This window comes from Capsicum annuum, chromosome 4 (genome assembly GCF_002878395.1).
Source record: "Capsicum annuum cultivar UCD-10X-F1 chromosome 4, UCD10Xv1.1, whole genome shotgun sequence".
Taxonomy (NCBI): Eukaryota; Viridiplantae; Streptophyta; class Magnoliopsida; order Solanales; family Solanaceae; genus Capsicum; species Capsicum annuum.
Genome location: NC_061114.1, coordinates 25,003,395 through 25,023,052, shown reverse-complemented (window position 1 = coordinate 25,023,052; position 19,658 = coordinate 25,003,395). Strand labels below are relative to the sequence as shown.

Here is a 19,658-nt window from a genome sequence, read left to right as displayed (position 1 = left end):
GCCATCCTTTTTTTGGGTATACACAAAGTTCGAGAAGAAAATAATGAATTCAGTTGAAATTTCCCTAGATCCGCCTCTAGATGCAAGTATATATACACACACAACAAATCCCATTTTCAACAAATGTAAGTTAGACAAAAGAACTAATAGCATAGTATATTGTGGAGGAAACAGAAGAGGGATGGAAGTACATTTAGCTTAAAATTTTACTTGTTTTATATTTTCATGTGTGATTTCAGCTAAGAAAACTTTCTTGTTGCCACAAAATACTTGCAATAGACTGAATGTCTATGTTACTCGGATGCCTAAAAAATGTCGAGGGTGCGTATCTGATCCTCCAAAAGTAGTGTACTTTTTAAGGATCAGCCATGAATGCGGCAACATTTTTGGAGAGTTCAAGCTACGTTGCTCAATGTTACAAGAAGTTGCATTTTGCTTCACCAACCAAAAATAGAAGTAGAGGTTTTTTTTACCCTTTTTAGAGGATCGAACAAAACGAAAATCTATCTATTTTTTTTCTCTTATCTTCTTCTATGCCATATCGGTGGAGCTAGCGTTCTAATTATAGTTTCAGTAGAATTTAATAGCTTTGACCCCCAAAACCTTTTTAATGATTTTTCAGCATTAAGTAGGATGCTGCGCGTGAAACAAATCCCTTAAGAGTTCCTTTTTGAGCGAGTAGGAACTTATGTTGCTCAAAATTGTTATCAATTATATGTGGAATCCTTCAAAAAATAATACATTTTTGCAAGTGTGCAATGACATTTTTGAAAAGTCCGAGTAAGGTGAGGTTGCATATAATAGACCCTTGTGGTCTGACCCTTCCCTGGACCTGTGCATAGTGGAAGCATTAGTGCACCGGGCTATGCCTTTCATACTTTTCTCTTGCCACTTTACCATTAATATATCCAAACCTATGTGCCAATATTCACCACTTTCTCTTTTTCCCAAGCAAGCTTAGCTGATCAGAGTTGTGATGGGATACGTTGCGCTAGTGTCATATATCCAAATTATGACTGCATCCTAACTTTGGTAAAATGTGAATTCCAATATTCCAACTCTACAATTCTGAAGCCTAAATAATACACTATTTTCTCACATCTTCATATAGCAAGAATTTTAATTCAACTCTATCACCATGGTAGAGACTGACCACGTTAGAGGAGATGAGCAATACAAATTAACCAAATCAAGAATACAGCATCCTCTGAATCAGTAAAAAGCATCTGTTACTGCAAAGGGGGTGGTTTTTGGGGATACAGGGCTAACTTAGCTATCTCATTTAGAACTGTGTTTTCTTCTTTAGCCTTTTCTACTAATACAGTGAGCTTTATGAACACTTGATGTTTGAAAACTTGATGAAGAAGGAGGCACATTGTTTGGTGCTCTTTGTTTATGAACACTAAGTCTCGTGCTGTTTGTTAGTACAGAATTTCAAGTTCCAACCTGATGCAACATTCATATCAACAGAAAATAGTCAGATTTATTGCAACTAGCTAGAATTTCTGAACCAACCATGTTGTTTGACGATAAGTCAAGAACTATTAGATCCTTAAGATTACATAAGCTTGATGGTATATTAGAACTCAATTTATTGGAATCCAGATGTATCTCTCCAAGGGAAGTAACATTCCACAAACAAGCTGTCATTATTACTATTATTATTTTAGCCGTTCTACATGTCAGTACATTTCATGTATACCATCCTCGGGCGGCTGCATCGTCTCAAGACGTAGGTTCGAAGGCACATTATCACGGTCCGGGGCAGCATTAGGTTTGGTCAGACATTATTCGAGATGGTGAGCCCTCCATATTTCGGAAGTAGGGTCATTTAGACATTCAGTATTTTCAGTTCTCATAGTATTCGCCAGGGCCTTGTCCAGGCCTCGACAGTTTAGTCATGATTAGAGGCTTTCATAGACATGGTTTGAAGATGTTTTGTTATGATGTATATTCAAAGTTTGGGATTTTCATTTTATTCAGTTTACAGACTTTCTTGGATTCATTACATATCTGCACTCATTATAAATTATGCTTATGATAGAATGCTAAGGAGTTTTCTTGGGCCTATGTGATTCGGAATGTCGGTCGCAGTCAAGGCCTCAACTCGGATCGTGACAAGAAGTTAGTTACAGTTTTAAAAGTTAGTTAATGTTAAACAGCGTTAGTTAAGCTTATCAGTTAACGGCCAAGTGTAGAAGTAGTTGGCATGATTTTGTATATGTAATAAGACTACGCAATGTACAAGGTAATTAGTTCAATACACAGAATTATTCTTCAAGAAATCTTCTTCCTCTGTTCTTCTTCCTCTATTCATTTCATTACTTCTTCTTCTTCTTAATCTCTTAAAATCTCTAAGTCATTGATACTTAGAGAATAAAATATCAAATACAATCTCCATTCTACGTATCTTTAAACAATTAACAAGACTCACCAAACTAATAAAGTTATACGTCAAGCTTATATTTACAAAGTTTTTTTTTTTAAAATGGGAACAAAAGATATGCCTGATATTAGAACTTCATTAAAATTTGGACTTCATTTCTATCTTTATTTTAGTTAATAATGTAATTTAATTAGCCCAATCTTCTGAATGTATTGATTTCAATTAAGGTGGAATGATCTGCAACTGGAGGGCCCTTATACTTAGCTCCATTGGTCAGTTATATACCCTTCTACTCACTACATTAACCCTTGGTAAATGTCCGGTCAATATTTAATCATGGCAAAATTTATATTTCATCTTAATAAATTTTACTATTTTGCTATTTGAAAGCAATTTATAGTTATTCATGAATGAATAATTTTAATAACCCAACTTTTTAGTAGAGGGTTAATTGGTAATTTTAATAAAGAGAATTAAAAGGGTGTGGGCCAAGCCCATTCCCTTATTCTTGATGTAGCACGGTATGATTAGGAAGTTGAAAGGGTAATTGTTTTCTTAAATTTTTCTATCGGAAGCAGCAGCCTCATAAAGGAGCAAGAGTTTTTTTCAGGCAAAATAAGAGCTGGTGCAGTAGCGATTTTGCATAGATAGGTACTGAAACCTCTAATTGTCGTGATGCTCTCATTAGTATATAATAAATACATTTATGTTTTGTTGATGCTCATGTAAGAAGGGTAATTAGTTAGGGTTCAATTATATATTATTATAAATAGGGTGGAGACGACAATTCAAAGTAATTTTCCTATGTAACTATTCACGGAGAAAATCTATATCTTGTCCCATTTTCTCTTTTGGGGGAGGTGTTGTTATTGTAGTTGCAATGAAGTAGAATTTTTGATAATGTGGTTAATTGAAATTGATTCTACAATTACATATTGATAAGTTTATATATTGGTGATAGAAATTTGAATTTTCAAATGAGAATTCAAAGAAAAATTTTACCAGCTTCTCTTTACCGCCATTGTTTACAGGTTACTTCTTTAACATTAAGGCTATTGTCTTACATAATGTTGTTCGAGTTTGGGTATATACCACTATAAGTTATAATTGAATAGATACGTTGGAATTTTCTCTTTTAAGTCATAGATTGAGGGGTGAGATACTAAGGTTTATCTCTAAGCTTTAAATTTTGAGATATTGAAACTTGACCCTAACATTTTAATTGATAATGTTAATTAACGTAATTGCATAGATTGAATCCATTGGAGGCTATTTGGTTAATGTTCTAGAAGTTGTGCAGTCGAGGAAATTTGTCATTAATGAGGTAAGTGAGACTTTAAGCTTTGGTGCTTGCTTTTCAAACTTGTTTTATAAAAAAATGGATTTTTCTGCCTAGTCCATGTGTGGGGGAAAGCATGTGCTAGGTAGAATCGGTGGTTGATAAATCTCAACTTACACGTTAATTTAGTGCAAGGCGGTCGTCGTCAATATATTTACCCAACTTTGGAGTCGTGGTCGAATCCACAGGGAACAATGTGAGGGGCGACTAAACTAATTTGAAACTAAAGCTACAAGTTATATTCAAACAACTTACACAAAAAGATAAAAAGGGGGTTTTTAATGATCGAACAGATATTAAAGTTGTAACTTGCTTTAGAACTCAAAACCAAAATTTCAATAGTTCAAATCAATGATAAAGAATAAACTAGGGTTGTAATCACTATGATTACTAAACCCCATTAAATAATAGTTGTGGCATTGGATTCTCATGACTTGCGGGAAACACCAGATTATCAGTTTCGACGGTCCATCTAAGTGTTTCTCAACCTACCCAGATGTTGAACTTCCTAATTCTCTCAAACTTAAGAAGTCATTCTATTCATACTGATTTTATCTCTAGTTAATCAATCTTGTTACAACATTAATCATTAGATGAGAGCTTAACCTTCCCAAATCCTCGTTGATAATTCACTTCTTACTAGAGTTGATTCCTTATCTCAAGCAAATCAACAGTAAGCGAAGCCTATTGTTTGCAACCAATAGAAAATAATTAATACAAAAGAATTATCAACATATTTCCATAATCACTCGAACCCTAACCAACTATTAAATCAATGAAAGAATAGTCATAGATTCCACAATCCTAGTTGTGGGTTTTAGTTGCTCATAAGATAGAAAGAGATAAGAATGATTGGATTCATAATTTAAAGCAATTAAACTTACAAAAGATGAAATACAAAGTTGATTCTCCTCCAAATATAATAAGAATTTTCCACAACTAAATCAAAGGATTGAAAATTGAATTACAAGCACAGAGCCCAAAAAGAAGTAAACTGGTCTATGGAATAAGTTCAAGATGTTTCAGTATAATGAATGAACCCTAAAAGCTTCTATTTATACCCACAACTTAATAAAAATTCAAAATAAAAAAATTCAGAATATTTCTTTTAGGTGACGACATTTGTGATAACTTATCACAAATCTGATAAGTTATCAGGAATGTCGTCAGACCTTTTGCCTCACTGTAACGACTTCTGTGATAACTTATCAGATTTGTGATAAGTTAACACAAATGTCGTCAGACTTGCTTTCAATTTTTGGTGTTCTACCTTAGTATGACGACATTTGTGATAACTTATCACAAATCTGATAAGTTATCACACAAGTCATCAAAAGTGCTTCCAGGTGGATTCTTCAAAAATCAATTATTTTTACCAAAAATCGTCCTTCTTGACGTAGCTTTCATGTATTTTCATGCATCTTGAATTTCCTACAAAATCACATGAAATATAATAAAAAAAACAATAGTTACTTAAGAACTTACAATATTCCGAGTTAAAAGTCTTAAATATAGTAACAGAATGCTAGCACATCAACACCCTTAACTTAAAACAATTGCTTGTCCTCAAGCAACTACATAACATAACACTACGATGCTTAACCAAAAGAAACACAAGATACTTATGGCAATCAATCATCAATTTTAGCTCAAAACACATTAACTTCTCCAAGTTCAATCACTTTAACCTCAACTGGGTATATCAGTGAAGATAAAAAATGTGACACAAAAGAGTCAAGATATGGCATTAAATTAGCAACAGTAACCATGCATATATACAAGTTACACTACCCAAACAAGTATGCAGCTGGCAATGCAACTGATGTGCCCTTACAACAAAGAAGTCCCTCTTCATTCTTATATGAAATCAAATATGCCAATGCAGGGACGGTCAAGAGACACTCACTCTCAAAAAGAAATTCCAATCAATGCATGTCAAATACCATATATTTGCCCTTATTTTTATTGCCTAAGCTTTCAGGCAGTTAAGTTAGGATCACTATAGGTCTTTTCTTCGGCTTTGTAATGTAGGCTTGGGGCTGATATGATACGCAAGGATATTTAGAGTGAGTAAGCCTCCTTGGCACTTTGCTACTATTGGGGTTTCACTTATTAACCCATACCTTATTTCTCCCTTTCTTTATCAAAACATACTCAAGATGGGTATGGTCTTGTAGTCATTCATTTCTTTTTTTTTCTCAGCTTTGCTTTCCTTGCTCTTTTTCTACCACACCTAACTTTTACTCTCTTTTCTCTTATTTTACCTTTCTTCATACTCATTCTACATCACGCACTCTAATGATGGCCACCCTAAACTTAGACTATTTTCCTAGGTCAAAGTGCACAATGTCCAAGGAGGACCAGAGCCAAAACAGGTTCATTATGATACAAATAAGAAGGTGGTCGATATAATAAAAAAATATAGGCATTCAGGTTCAAGCTCAGGATCAACGGATATTATTCACACATGGAGGGTCATTTGGGTTAAAAGTGGACTAATATAAAAAACGGCCTATGATCCTTTCCTAACCGCTATCCTACAACTAAGGAAAGACCAACCGGACAAGCTCTGGATTTAACACACAATGGGAACTAGGTAGTGTCTCACACACACATAGCATAAAGGTACATCACAGGCTGCTACCCATTCGGTTCATGCAATTGTTAGCAGTCATTATTATGTCCCTAATACCAATGCCATAGAAGATTCACAAAAGTCACATATAGATGAACATCACACAGTTATAAAATAGACAATTGTAGAGGTATTTAACATTTCTAAAAATCAACAAAAATATGTCAACTGCCATAGATACTTAGTTTTCTCGCAGTTAACCCTAACACATCATAAAACAAACACAATACACCTAAATATGCCGGCTCTACTAGGAACAAGGCTCCAGAAAAAAAGGCACGTCAACAAAAACCCCTAGAGGACATCAACTCCCACAAGTAGCCCCACTCTCAACGTAAAATTATGCAACATTACCAATGCATCAAACCAAAACAAGAGAGTTAGAAACATACCTGTGGCACCATGGGTGAGAAGATTTGATGTCAATCATATAATACGAATACAAACAACAAAATACCTTGGGTTGACTCCCAAGAAGCACCTAATTTAGTGTCGCAGCACGACCTGACTCAGCTTTTTCCTCCACCTTGAGGATATGAATTTTACCCCAAACTTAGAGTCCATCTTCTTGCCTCTATCATAAGGTTGTGGTGCAAAGATTAAGAAGCCGAGTAATGGATGATGCATGGTAAACAACTCAGTCTTAAAGTGAGGTGTGTTTTTATGTTGCTTGTCGAATGTAAAATCAAGAATGTAGGATTCTTGTTCCTCATATTTAAACTCTTCTACAATTTTAAATGATTCCACGTACAAGATATCATCTAAACATAATGTAGAAAATTTCTTTGAATGAGGCCCAATCAATCCTACTTTAAAATTTACGCTATCTACTACACACTCACTTTTATTCACTTTCTCAATGTCAGTCTCAAGATCAAGATGACAATAAAGTGGTTGCGATTCTTGAGTTTTCTCCTCAAATTGGCTAATGTCCTCCTCATATTATTCTTTGTTTAGCCACTGTAAACATGGTAGGAGTGGTAACTCTTTTAGCTCTGCCCACAACTGTTCTAAATTCTCTAAAATTTATTTCATCAATTTGTTTGCTTGAATCATGACAACACATATATCTTCAGTATGATCACTTTGACCACAAGCCAAATACCAAGTTACAGTAAGTAGGACAGTATCCACATCAGATTGTGAAGGTCCAGTCCATGCACTTCCAGATAAATCTGGACAGCAAGCCTCAAAATATGGTTCCCCATAATAATAACAAAAATCGTCATAAGAATCGTCATGACTCAAAAAATCATCTATCCAGGATGAAATCTCAAGAAAGGTCTGAGAAAAATTAAAAAAAAAAAAACTAAACAAATATTTATAAGTTTGAATTCAAGAAAATAAACTAAAATTCCAAACCAACTCAATACGCCAAATTGTTCCTCGGCAACGATGCCATTTTTGATAACGCTCAACTTACACATCAATTTAGTGCAAGGTGGTCATCATCAATGTATTTACCCAACTTTGGAGTTGGGGTAAAATCCACAGGGAACAATGTGAGTGGAGATTAAACTAATTTGAAAGTAAAGCTACAAGTTAAATTCAAACAACTTACACAAAAATACAAAATGGAGTTTTTAATAATCTAACAAATATTAAAGTTGTAACTTGCTTTAGAACTCAAATCCAAAATTTCAATAGTTCAAATCAATGATAAAGAATAAACCAGGGTTATGATCACTATGATTACTAAACCCGATTAAATAATAGCTGTGGCATTGGATTCTATGACTTGTGGGAAACACCAGATTATTCGTTTCAACGGTCCATCTAAGTGTTTCTCAACCTACCTAGATGTTGAAATTCCTAATTCTCTCGAACTTAAGAACTCATTCTATTCAAATTGATTTTATCTCAAGTTGATCAAACTTGTTACAACATTAGTCATTAGATGAGAGCTTAACCTTCCCAAATCCTTATTGATAATTCACTTCTTACTAGAGTTGATTTCTTATCTCAAGAAAATCAATAGTAAGCAAAGCCTATTTTTTGCAACCAACAGAAAATAATTAATTCAAAAGAATTATCAAGATGTTCCCATAATCACTTGAACCCTAACCAACTATTAAATCAATAAAAGAATAGTCATAGATCCCACAACCCTAGTTGTGGGTTTTAGTTGCTCATAAGATAGAAAGAGATAACAATGATTAGATTCATAATTGAAAGTAATTAAACTTACAAAAGATGAAATCCAAAGTTGATTCTCCTCCAAATACAATAAGAATTTTCCACAATTAAATCAAAGGATTGAAAATTGAATTACAAGCTCAGAGCCTAAAATGAAGTAAACTGGTCTATGGAATAAGTTTAAGATATTCCAGGACAATGAATGAACCCTAAAAGCTGCTATTTATACCCACAACTTAATAAAAATTCAAAATAAAAAAATTTAGAATATTCCTTTTAGGTGACGACATTTGTGATGACTTATCACAAATCTGATAAGTTATCAGGAATGTCGTCAGACCTGCTGCCTCACTGTGATCACTTCTGTGATAACTTATCAAATTTGTGATAAGTTATCACAAATGTCGTCAGACATGATTTCAATTTTTGTTGTTCTACCTCAGTGTGACGACATTTGTGATAACTTATCATAAATCTAATAAGTTATCACACAAGTCGTCAGAAGTGCTTCCAGTTGGATTCTTCAAAAATCAATTATTTTCACCAAAATCGTTCTTCTTGACGTAGCTTTCATGTATTTCCATGCATCTTGACTTTCCTACAAAATCATATGAAATATAATAAAAAACAACAGTAGTTACTTAAGAACTTATAATTATTTCATGTTAAATGTCTTAAATATGCTAACAGAATGTTAGCACATCAGTTGTCTTTGATTAACCGCGGATATGTATTTCGTTAAGTATACTGAGAATCATTTAATGATATGTTGTAAGGTGACATTGAGATATTGAATATATTTACTAGGAAATACATGTGGTTCCGTAATATGTTAGGGGCATACCTATGTTTCCGTAATATGTTAGGGACCTTGTACTTGTTGTCGTGATATATTTACTAGGGGCATACATGTGCTGTCGTAGTATGTTAGGGGAATATCTATGCCGCCATAATATGTTAGGGGCCTTATACTTGTTTTTGTAGTATATTTTTAGGACATTATATATGTTGTCGAGGACTTGTTGGGGTGCTAGGCTGATCACCTTCATTGCCGTTAATGACAAGACGGGAGAGTTGATTGAGTTGAGATACATAGAGGCTTTTTGCCCTTCTATTTGGATCTTATTGAGCATTAATTTATAAGAGATATTGTGTGCATATTATTTATGTATTTTCTTGTGCCTTGTATTTTCAAATACTTGTTCCAGGGTATTAAAGTAGCGAGTCAAGGATCTTACTAGGTTATATTTATATATAGCTCACTCCTTACTGGCACGTCTGTGGATACTGTTGCGAAGGTGAGACTAGTAGTTAACGGTTCATTCGTAAGGATTTTGTTTCTAAGATGAGCCTTCACATTGTTCGTGGAGGATTTCATTTCAGCTCTATCTATTTTTAGTTTTATCTCTTTAATAGATTTTCAAGCCCGATATTTGAACTCATGTAACTCTTTTTTAGATGCTCGATGGTATTAGTGTGAGATTTGGGCTAAACAATTAGTTCTCGAGTGATTGATGAATTATTAGTTTGATTATAATTTTTTATTGAATTACTATTCGCTATTTATTAATGCATTAGAGTTGGCCATATCTTATCTTAGCTCTTATTTACTGTTAAAGTGTATGGAAGGTTGGTTCTCCCGGTAGGTGTTATTCGCGAGTGTCAGTCATGCCTAGGAGTTATTTTTGGGACGTGACAAAGTTGTTATCAGATCCTAGGCTTTAGGTCTTTGATCATAGAGCAACATTTTGTAAAGTCTTGTTTATGGGTATGTAGATGTCCATACTTATGATCTTGATGCTAACAAGCATTTAGCATGTTTTCCTTTCTTTTATTTATTATTCGTGCATTAAGATGACTCGAGGTTAATTTTTGAATGTCCTTTTCACATAGGCTAGGATAGACATATCCTTCTCTACTAGATGACATAGTTGACTTTGAAGTTTTTACTAATATATGTGCAATTGAGACTGGCATTAATTACTGTAAATATTATGTGCATTGATTGTGGTTGAGATTTGATAGATTTATATATAGTAATAACTTTCAAGATGCACAATATGTTCATGGAGATAATTTGTAGTAAAGTCTAAACATGTGAGAGAATAAAATACTTAAGTTTAAGGATTTATGGACGAATATGGTCAGAGTTTTAGCATGACAATCAGTAAAGAGGCATGGTTAGTTGTTGAAGTAAGGGATAATATGTGAATTATGAAGACTTCCTTATACCAAAAATAAATGAAATGTAAGAAAAAAAGTGCTTTTGTAAATGAATAATGACTTGATTGTCTCCGAGAAAATTAATCCATTCGTACAATTTGTTAACATATGTTATGTTCTCTTAAGCTTAAATTATACGAAGATAAGCTACACATTGATGGTATGATAGTGTAGATGGGGATAAACGAAGAACTTGAGTACTTCGTATCAGTTGTGGTATTTATCTAAGTGGGGGAGTTTATTATTATTGACCGGTCTATCAAATATGTGTGGACACAAATAAGAGTCATGATACACGTACATATTGTTATAACTTGAAATAATCAATCTTGAGGTCATCTTTCATTTTGACTCAAATCATGTTGTCTTGCTTTCGATTGTCATTAAATATTGTTAAAATTTTCATTTCATTTGAGCTTAGTATTGAATAAGATAGATTCAATTTGTAATCCTACATGCCACGTGACCCCATTGATAAAAATTCTATATATGATAATTGAGCGTATGCGTTGTATCAAGCTATAACTCATGAGGAATATTAGGTTTGAATGTCCAAATGTAAGGTTTGGAGGAATGGTTAATAAGTTTCTCAATAAGCTTTCAGAGAACCTAGTGATTGTACTCTATGATGGAAAAATTGGCTAAGACTTGGGTATCGATATCCTGTCCAAAATCTGGTGTATTTTTTAATTTTATTCTATGGAATAATTTTTTTCGTATCAAAGGGAACAAAAAGAAAGCAAATCATATGACTTTGTATGAGAGGTTGACATAAAGTATATCATCTTGAAGTGATTAATTTTGCTCATTATGATGGATGGTGAACCTATGCGGATGGATATAGATACTAGACAAAAGATTTGAAGCTTTGTGAAGGGTAGATATCTTTTACTTTTTTTCCATAATTACATTGATTTGTACCTTTAGTTACATGGTGTTATTTGCTAGTATAAAATAGTTCTGGGACATCGATATCTTGAGCAAAAGGAGAAACGGTGGATAATCTAAAGGCATGTAGCAGGATTTGTTATGATTAGCATGAAAATATGGGGATGTCTCTAAGATAACTGAAGACAATATTAATGGTCGTGGACTAGATATTGAAGTAACAAACTTGGTTGACGAACATAGTTTATGTACCGCTAATGTAGTGGCTTGTTGGGAATTTGACAAACTCACACCATCCATTTTAAATAGAATTTGTCCCTTAGACACACGAGCAATCCAACCCGTAGGATTTTCTTTTCCTCTTCCCATTCTTACTTCTGTAGGTTTCCCAGTAATAGGTATATCTGCGAGAACTCTTACCCATATCTTACCATTTATTCAGAATTTTCCGCTCATAGCATGATGTAAGTATCCAATTATAGAAAGACATACTGCTTCAATGGCTTGATATGAAAGATGACCAGCTCTACAACTTTGAGTGTCATATCTTCTAAAACCAAGTTATGAACATTGGGATATTACTATTAAATATAGTAGATCAGAAGTATGAATTTTAATTTTTATACCATGATATTTCTAATCATTGAGTTATCTATTAAAAAAGGTGATAGATTCTGGTATTATGTATACTAAGGTGCTAGCATGTGTTGTGTTATAATTGCGTTTGTTGAAGTAGAAAAGGTTGATCGGTGAGGAAATCCTGACCTTACTAGGGCTAGTTTTTGATAGTGAATAAAGTGCGAGGTTAGAGGGTTCAATGTTTATGCACTCGTGGTGGTTGACTTAATGAGATTTGTACGTGATATGATTAAACATTTTTTTCAATATTTAGTACTTTTGAGGTTTATAAATATGCAATCAGATCAAAGAAGGAGAGCTAACATCAGATAGTGATGCAAAGTAGTTCAATGTTTGAACTCATCATATTTTAAATAGGAGGGTTGAAAAAATGTTACTGTAGATATGATTAGTTTTTTAAAAAAATTGGACTCTATATTTGTGTACACATTGAATTTTTTAAAAAATTAGGCTTGTAACTGGGATAATTTTGATAAGCGTATTTTGTTTTACTGAGTGCTTTGAGCATAGAAAATGGGTTGTCAGCAAGTGTGATGAGATGAGAGGATAGATTTTAGAGACATGTAGCAACTGATTTAATTTTTATTGTTTATATATCATACTAGCCTATGAGGTAATATGTTTCAGAGATAGTGTACCAGCACAAAATGCTTGTGTTTTCATGTGTGACGAGGGTAAGTTCATGAACAATTTAAGTAGGGGTGTATGGATGTGATCCAATATTGTCATACTTGAGAGCATTCTGACACTACCATATATAATAGCAATGGCTGTGTTTCACTACAGGGTTGTGATATAGGTACTTGGATATGTTCCATCACCATAGAGGCATGAAAGAATGTGGATACCCACTATCAACACTAGATAGATGGACTTTATGTTGCGAAAGGTTCATGATTAGTTGTTTTGACCCATTTTTATCCCATAATAGTTAGTAGCTTGTAATGCAGAGTCATTTTTTGAGTCTTTAAATAGACTTGCACGCGTGTTGTTCACTAGTTGGTTGTAACTTTAGAGGAGCATAACTTTTGGAACCCGTTTAGGTCCAACAAAGCTTAAATAAGGTTATTTAAGTGAAGTTATGGTGCGTAGACCATATTTTTGATCTTTAACTTAATTTTATAGTCACTAGTAAAATTGATTTTAAAGCTACAGTCAAGAAACTCTTTAGCTATCCCAAATAAGAAGAAAAATAAATTTGAGACTCTACCTTCTAGGTTAGTGGTCTTAAATAGCAAATTTGCTTAAATGATTTGATACTTCAGATATGATTCAAAACCCATTCGAGGACAAATATTATTTTATGTGCGAGAGAATGTAATAACCCAACTTTTTAAATAGAGGCTTAATTGGAAATTTTAACCAAATAATAATTATAATAAAGATAAATAAAAGGGTGTGGGCTAAGACCATTCCTTTATTCTTGATGTCGCACATTATGATTAGGAAGTTGAATGGGAAATTGTTTTCATAATTTTTCTATCAGAAGTAGCAGCCTCATAGAGGAGCAAGAGTTCTTGTCAGGCAAAATAAGAACTGGTGCAGTAGGGATTTTGCATAGAGAGGTACTGAAACCTCTAATTTTCGTGATTCTCTCACTAGTATATAATAAATAAATTTATGTTTTATTGATGCTCATGTAAGAAGGATAATTAGTTAGGTTTCAATTATATATTAATATCAGTAGGGTGGAGATGGCAATTCAAAGTAATTTTCTTATGTGACTTTTAACTGAGAAAATCTATATCTAGTCCCAATCTTCTCTTTAGGGGGAGGTGTTGTCATTGGAGTTGTAACGAAGTAGAATTTTTGATAATGTGATCAACTAAAATTGATTCTACAATTGCATATTGATAAGTTTATATATTGGTGATAGAAATTTGAATTTTCAAATGAGAATGCAAAGAAAAGTTTTACCAACTTCTCTTTTTAGCCATTGTTTACAGGTTACTTCTTTAGCATTAAGGCTATTCTATTGTTCATCAAATTTGGGTATTAACCTATATAAATTATAATGGAATAGATACGTTGGAATTTTCTCTTTTAAATCACGATTGTGGGGTGAGATATTAAAGTTTGGCTTTAAGCTTGAAAGTTTAGGATATTGAAAATAGACCCCGACTATTTTAATTAATAATATTAATTAATATATTTGCATAGATTGAATCCAATGGAGGCTATTTGGTTAATAGTCTACGAGTTGTGAGGTCGAGAAAATTTGCCATCAATGAGGTAATGGAGACTTTAAGCTTTGGTGCTTTCTTTTCAAACTTGTTTTATAAGAAAATTGATTTTTCTGCCTAGTCCATATGTGGGGACAAGTCTGTGCTTGGTAGAATCGGTGGTATTTGATCAACTGTGAATATGTATTTTATTATGTATACTAAGAATCATTTAATGGCAAGTTGTGAGGTGGCGAGGAGATATTGGATATGTTTACTAGGGCATACATGTGATTTTATAATATGTTAGGGGCATACCTATACTGCCGTAATATGTTGAGGGCCTTGTACTTGCTGTCGTGATATATTTACTAGGGGCATACATGTTATATCGTAATATGTTAGGGGCATACCTATGCCACTGTAATATGTTAGGGCCCTTGTACTTGCTGTCGTGGTATATTTTTGGGGCATTGTATATGATGTCGAGGACTTGTCGGGATGGTAGGTTGATCATCTTCACTGCCGTTAATGACAAGTTGCGAGAGTTGATTGAGTTGAGATACATAGAGGCTTTTTGCACTTCTATTTGGATCTTATTGAGGATTAGTTTAAAAGAGATATTGTGTGCATATTATTTATGTATTTTCTTGTGCTTTGTATTTTCTAACACTTGTTCTAGGGGTATTAAAATAGCGAGTCAAAGATCTTACTGTGTGATAATTATATGTAACTCACTCCTTACTTGCATGTCTGCAGATACTATTGCGAAGTTGAGACTAGTGGTTAACGGTTTGTTCATAAAGATTCTATTGCTAAGGTGAGCCTTCACATTGTTCATGGATGCTGTAATTTTAGCTCTATCTATTTTTAGTTTTATCTCTTTAATAGATTTGCATGCCTGAGAGTTGAACTCATGTAACTCTTTTTTAGATGCTCGATGGTATTAGTGTGAGATTTGGGCTAAATAATTAGTTCTCGAGTGATTGATGAAATATTTTTTTGATTATAATTTTTTGTTGGATTACTATTCACTATTTATTGATGCATTAAATTTTCCTATGTCTTATCTTAGTGCTTATTTACTGGTAAAGTGTATGGAAGGTTGGTTCTCCCGACAGGTATTATGCGCGGGTGCCAGTCACACCTAGGGGTTATTTTTAGGATGTGACAAAGTTGGTATCAGAGTCTAGGCTTTAGGTCCTTGATCATGGTGCAGTGTTTTGTAGAATCTTCTTCATGGGTATGTAGACGTTTATACTTATGACCTTGAAGCTACCGAACATCTAGCATGATTTCCTTTCTTTCATTTATTATCCATGCGTTAAGATGATGCACAATTAACTTTTAAATGTCCTTTTTACATACGGCTAAGATAAACATATCCTCCTCTATTAGATGACATAGTTGACTTTGAAGTTTTTACTAATATATATGCAATTGAGATGGCATTGATTACTGTAAATATTGAGTGCATTGATTGTGTTTGAGATTTGATAGCTTTACATAGAGGGATACCTTTCAAGATGCACAATATATTCATGGAGATAATTTGTGGTAAATTCTAAACATGTGAGAGAATAAAATACTTAAGTCTAAGGATTTATGGATGAATATGGTAAGAGGTTTACCATGACAATCAGTAAAGAAGGGCATGGTTAGTTGTTGAAGTAAGGGATAGTATATGAATTATGAAGACTTTCTTATACTACAAATAAATGAATTATAAGAAAAAAAGTATTTTAGTAAATGAATAATGACTTGACTGTTTCCGAGAAAATTAATTCGTTCGTACGATTTGTTAACATGTGTTATGTTCTCTTAAGCTTAAATTATAGGAAGATGAGCTACACATTGATGGTATGATAGTGTAGATGGGGATAAATGAAGAACTTGAGTACTTCGTATCAGCTGCGGTATTTATCAAAGTGGGGGAGTCTATTATTATTGATAAGTCTATTGTTATAACTTGAAATAATCAATCTTGAGGTCATCTTTTGTTTAGACTCAAATTATGTTGTCTTGCTTTCGATTGTCAATAAATATTATTGAATTTTTCATTTCATTTGAGCTTAGTATTGAATAAGATAGATTCAATTTGTAATCCTACATGCCACGTGACCCCATTGATAAAAATTTGATATATGATAATTGAGGGTATGTGTTTGAAAAAAGCTATAACTCATGAGGAATATTAGGGTGGAATATCCAACTATAAGGTTAGGAGGAATGATTAAAAAGTTTTTCAATAAGCTTTCAGAGAACCTAATGATTGTACTCTATTATGGAAAAATTGGCGAAGACTTGGGTATTGGTATCCTATCAAAAATCTGGTGTATGTTTTTTATTTTATTCTATGGAATGATTTTTTTCGTATCAAAGGGAACAAAAAAAAAGCAAATCATATGACTTTGTATAATAGGTTGACATAAAGTATATCATCTTGAAGTGATTAATTTTGCTAATTATGATGGACGGTGAACCTATGCAGATGGATATAGATAATAGACAAAAGACTTGAAGCTTTGTGAAGGGCAGATATCTTTTTCTTTTTCCATAATAACATTGATTTGTACCTTTCGTTACATGTTATTTTCTAATCTAAAATAGTTCTGGGATATTGGTATTTTGAACAGAAGGAGGAAAGGGTGGATAATCTAAAGACATGTATCAAGACTTGTTATGATTAGCATGAAAATTTGGGGACGTCTCTAAGATAACTGAAGACAATACTAATGGTCATAGATTAGATGTATGGAGCATTCAGAATGTCCAAATTCTTGTTATTATGTCTTTTAGGAGGTATGAGAATTATTTTGTTGATAAAAGCATATGCTGATATTAAAGAGGGTTTCATGAACATTGGGATAATACTACTAAATATAATAGATTAGAAGTATGAATTTTAATTTTTATATCATGACATTTTTAAGCATTGAGTTATCTAGTAAAAGGGTGATAAATTATGGTATTCTGCATACTAAGGTGCTAGCATGTGTTGTGTTATAATTACCTTTGTTGAAGTAGAAAAGGTTGATCGGTGAGAAAATCCTGACCTTACTAGGGTTAGTGATAGTTTTTGATAGTGAGTAAAGTGCGAGGTTAGAGGTTTCAATGTTTATTCACCTGTGGTGGTTGACTTAATGAGATTTATAAGTGATATGATTAAACATTTATTTCAATATTTAGTATTTTTGAGGTTCATAAATAGGCAATGACATCAAAGAAGGAGAGCTAACATCAGATAGTGATGCAAGGTAGATCAATATTTGAACTGTTCATATGTTAAATAGGAGGGTTGAAAAAAATGCTACTGTAGACATGATTGGCTTTAAAAAAAATTGGAATCTATATTTGTCTACACATTGATTTTCTTAAAAAAATTATGATTGTAGCTAGGATAATTTTGATAGATGTATTTTTTTTTACTGAGTGCTCGGAGCATAGAAAATGGTTTGTTAGCAAGTATGATGAGATGAGAGGACAGATATTAGAGACATGTAGCATCTAATTTGGTTTGTGTTGTTCATATGTCATACAAGCCTATGTGGTGATATGTTGCAGAGATAGTATAACGACACAAGATGCTTGTGTTTTCATGTGTGACAAGAGTAAGTGCATGAACCATTTAAGTAAGGGTGTATAGATGTGTTCCAACATTGTCATACTTGAGAGCATTTAGACACTACCTTATATAAGAGCAATGGTTGTGTTTCACTATAGGGTTGCGATATAGGTGCTTGGATGTGTTCTAGAACCAAAGGGGAATTAAAGAATGTGGATATCTAGTACCAACACTAGCTAGATGGACTATATATCGGGAGTGGTTCATGATTAGTTAGTTTGATCCAATTCTATCCCATAATAGTTAGTAGCATGATATGTAGAGTTGATTTTTAAGACTTTAAATAGACTTGCTATCACGATCTGAAGCTACTCTCAAGTCACGACATGGTGTTTACGGCCACAAGTAGCCATAAGCTAACCCATGAGTTGGTACCTGCTGTGAGCACTAAGAAAATAATAATAATATAACACATGAGCGTAAGATAAGCTGATAAGATACTGTAAATTTGAATACTGAAATAAGTAACAATAACATGTCTGAAATATCTTATTAGAGTACTGGGAACTAAACTGTTTGTCCAAAAAAACTAATAAAACTGATGAACTAATAGACTGTCTAATTGAATGTCTGAAAGCCTCTAAACATCATGAGGGTTTGATGGGACAAACCCCCAACTAATTCTGACTGGTTTAACATAAGAGAATACTGTAATAACTATAAAATCATATCATTTCCTCAATGGATAAGGACTTCCCACTACTGCTGCTAGATAACATTGAGCTGTCTAAGAATGGTCGAAAAACTGAGTGTCTGAACCTATGTTATAAGACAACATGCGCAAAGGAAAAATATGCAGTCAGTACTTTGAATATACTGGTATGTAAGATAAGGACTGACTGAATACATGAGATAACTGAGCATGAATGATTGAATATGTAATATCTGAGAATGCAAGACCAAGCATAAACATTTTACTAAGATAATCCATAATATGAAAGACTGAAATCTATATAAAAGAATAACTGACAATCTATACACTTGGTCAAGCAAACTTGAACTGAGATATACTGAAATACTATCTTGAACTATGGAAGGTATCATGTAATTAGTATCCCTCAATCTGAGCTAATCGGGATCCAACCTATAACCCCAGTTGAAAAGGTGTCAGTATCGTGCCACAGATACTAATACTGGCTTTGTGGATCCACTAATCTGTTGTCCTAAAAGACCAGGTTGTCAAGCCAAAACTGACGGGTAACCCCTTATATCCTATGCTGGGTACGTAGTTCTGGAATTTAGGTACTACTACTAATGACTTTGCCTAAACTGATGGGAGAGTCGCCATCCTTGCATTCGCTCAGTGCTAAATCCTACTCCCAACTGAACTGACACTGGTACTAAACTGAACTAAAGTCAACTAGACATTATTTTTGATAGTTCTCATTATGATCATAAATATCTGAGAATAATGATAATATTCATGGCTTAACTAACTTATTACTTGAAGTTCTGAAATCATGTAAAACAAATAGTTATCGGTATTCATAACCCGCCAGCACTGAATGATCATTAAATATGATATTAAAGCTCAAAACTGTAGTATGGAATCATGGTTCAAAGACTCAAGACAAAAAATTTTTACCAAATAAATGAGAAGCATGAACTTAAACATGGGAATGTGA

General features: G+C 33.3%; 1 long non-coding RNA gene across 3 annotated transcripts in view; it reads left to right on the top strand.

The window, feature by feature from the left end:
- The first annotated feature begins 2,875 nt into the window (after window positions 1-2,875).
- Window positions 2,876-19,658, top strand: part of LOC107855905 — a 42,416-nt gene continuing 25,633 nt past the window's right edge. For all 3 annotated transcript variants that reach the window (XR_007054854.1, XR_007054852.1, XR_007054853.1), the window contains exons 1-3: window positions 2,876-3,037; window positions 3,639-3,710; window positions 15,168-15,228. This is a non-coding gene — a long non-coding RNA (uncharacterized LOC107855905). The remainder of the gene's footprint in view (window positions 3,038-3,638; window positions 3,711-15,167; window positions 15,229-19,658) is intronic.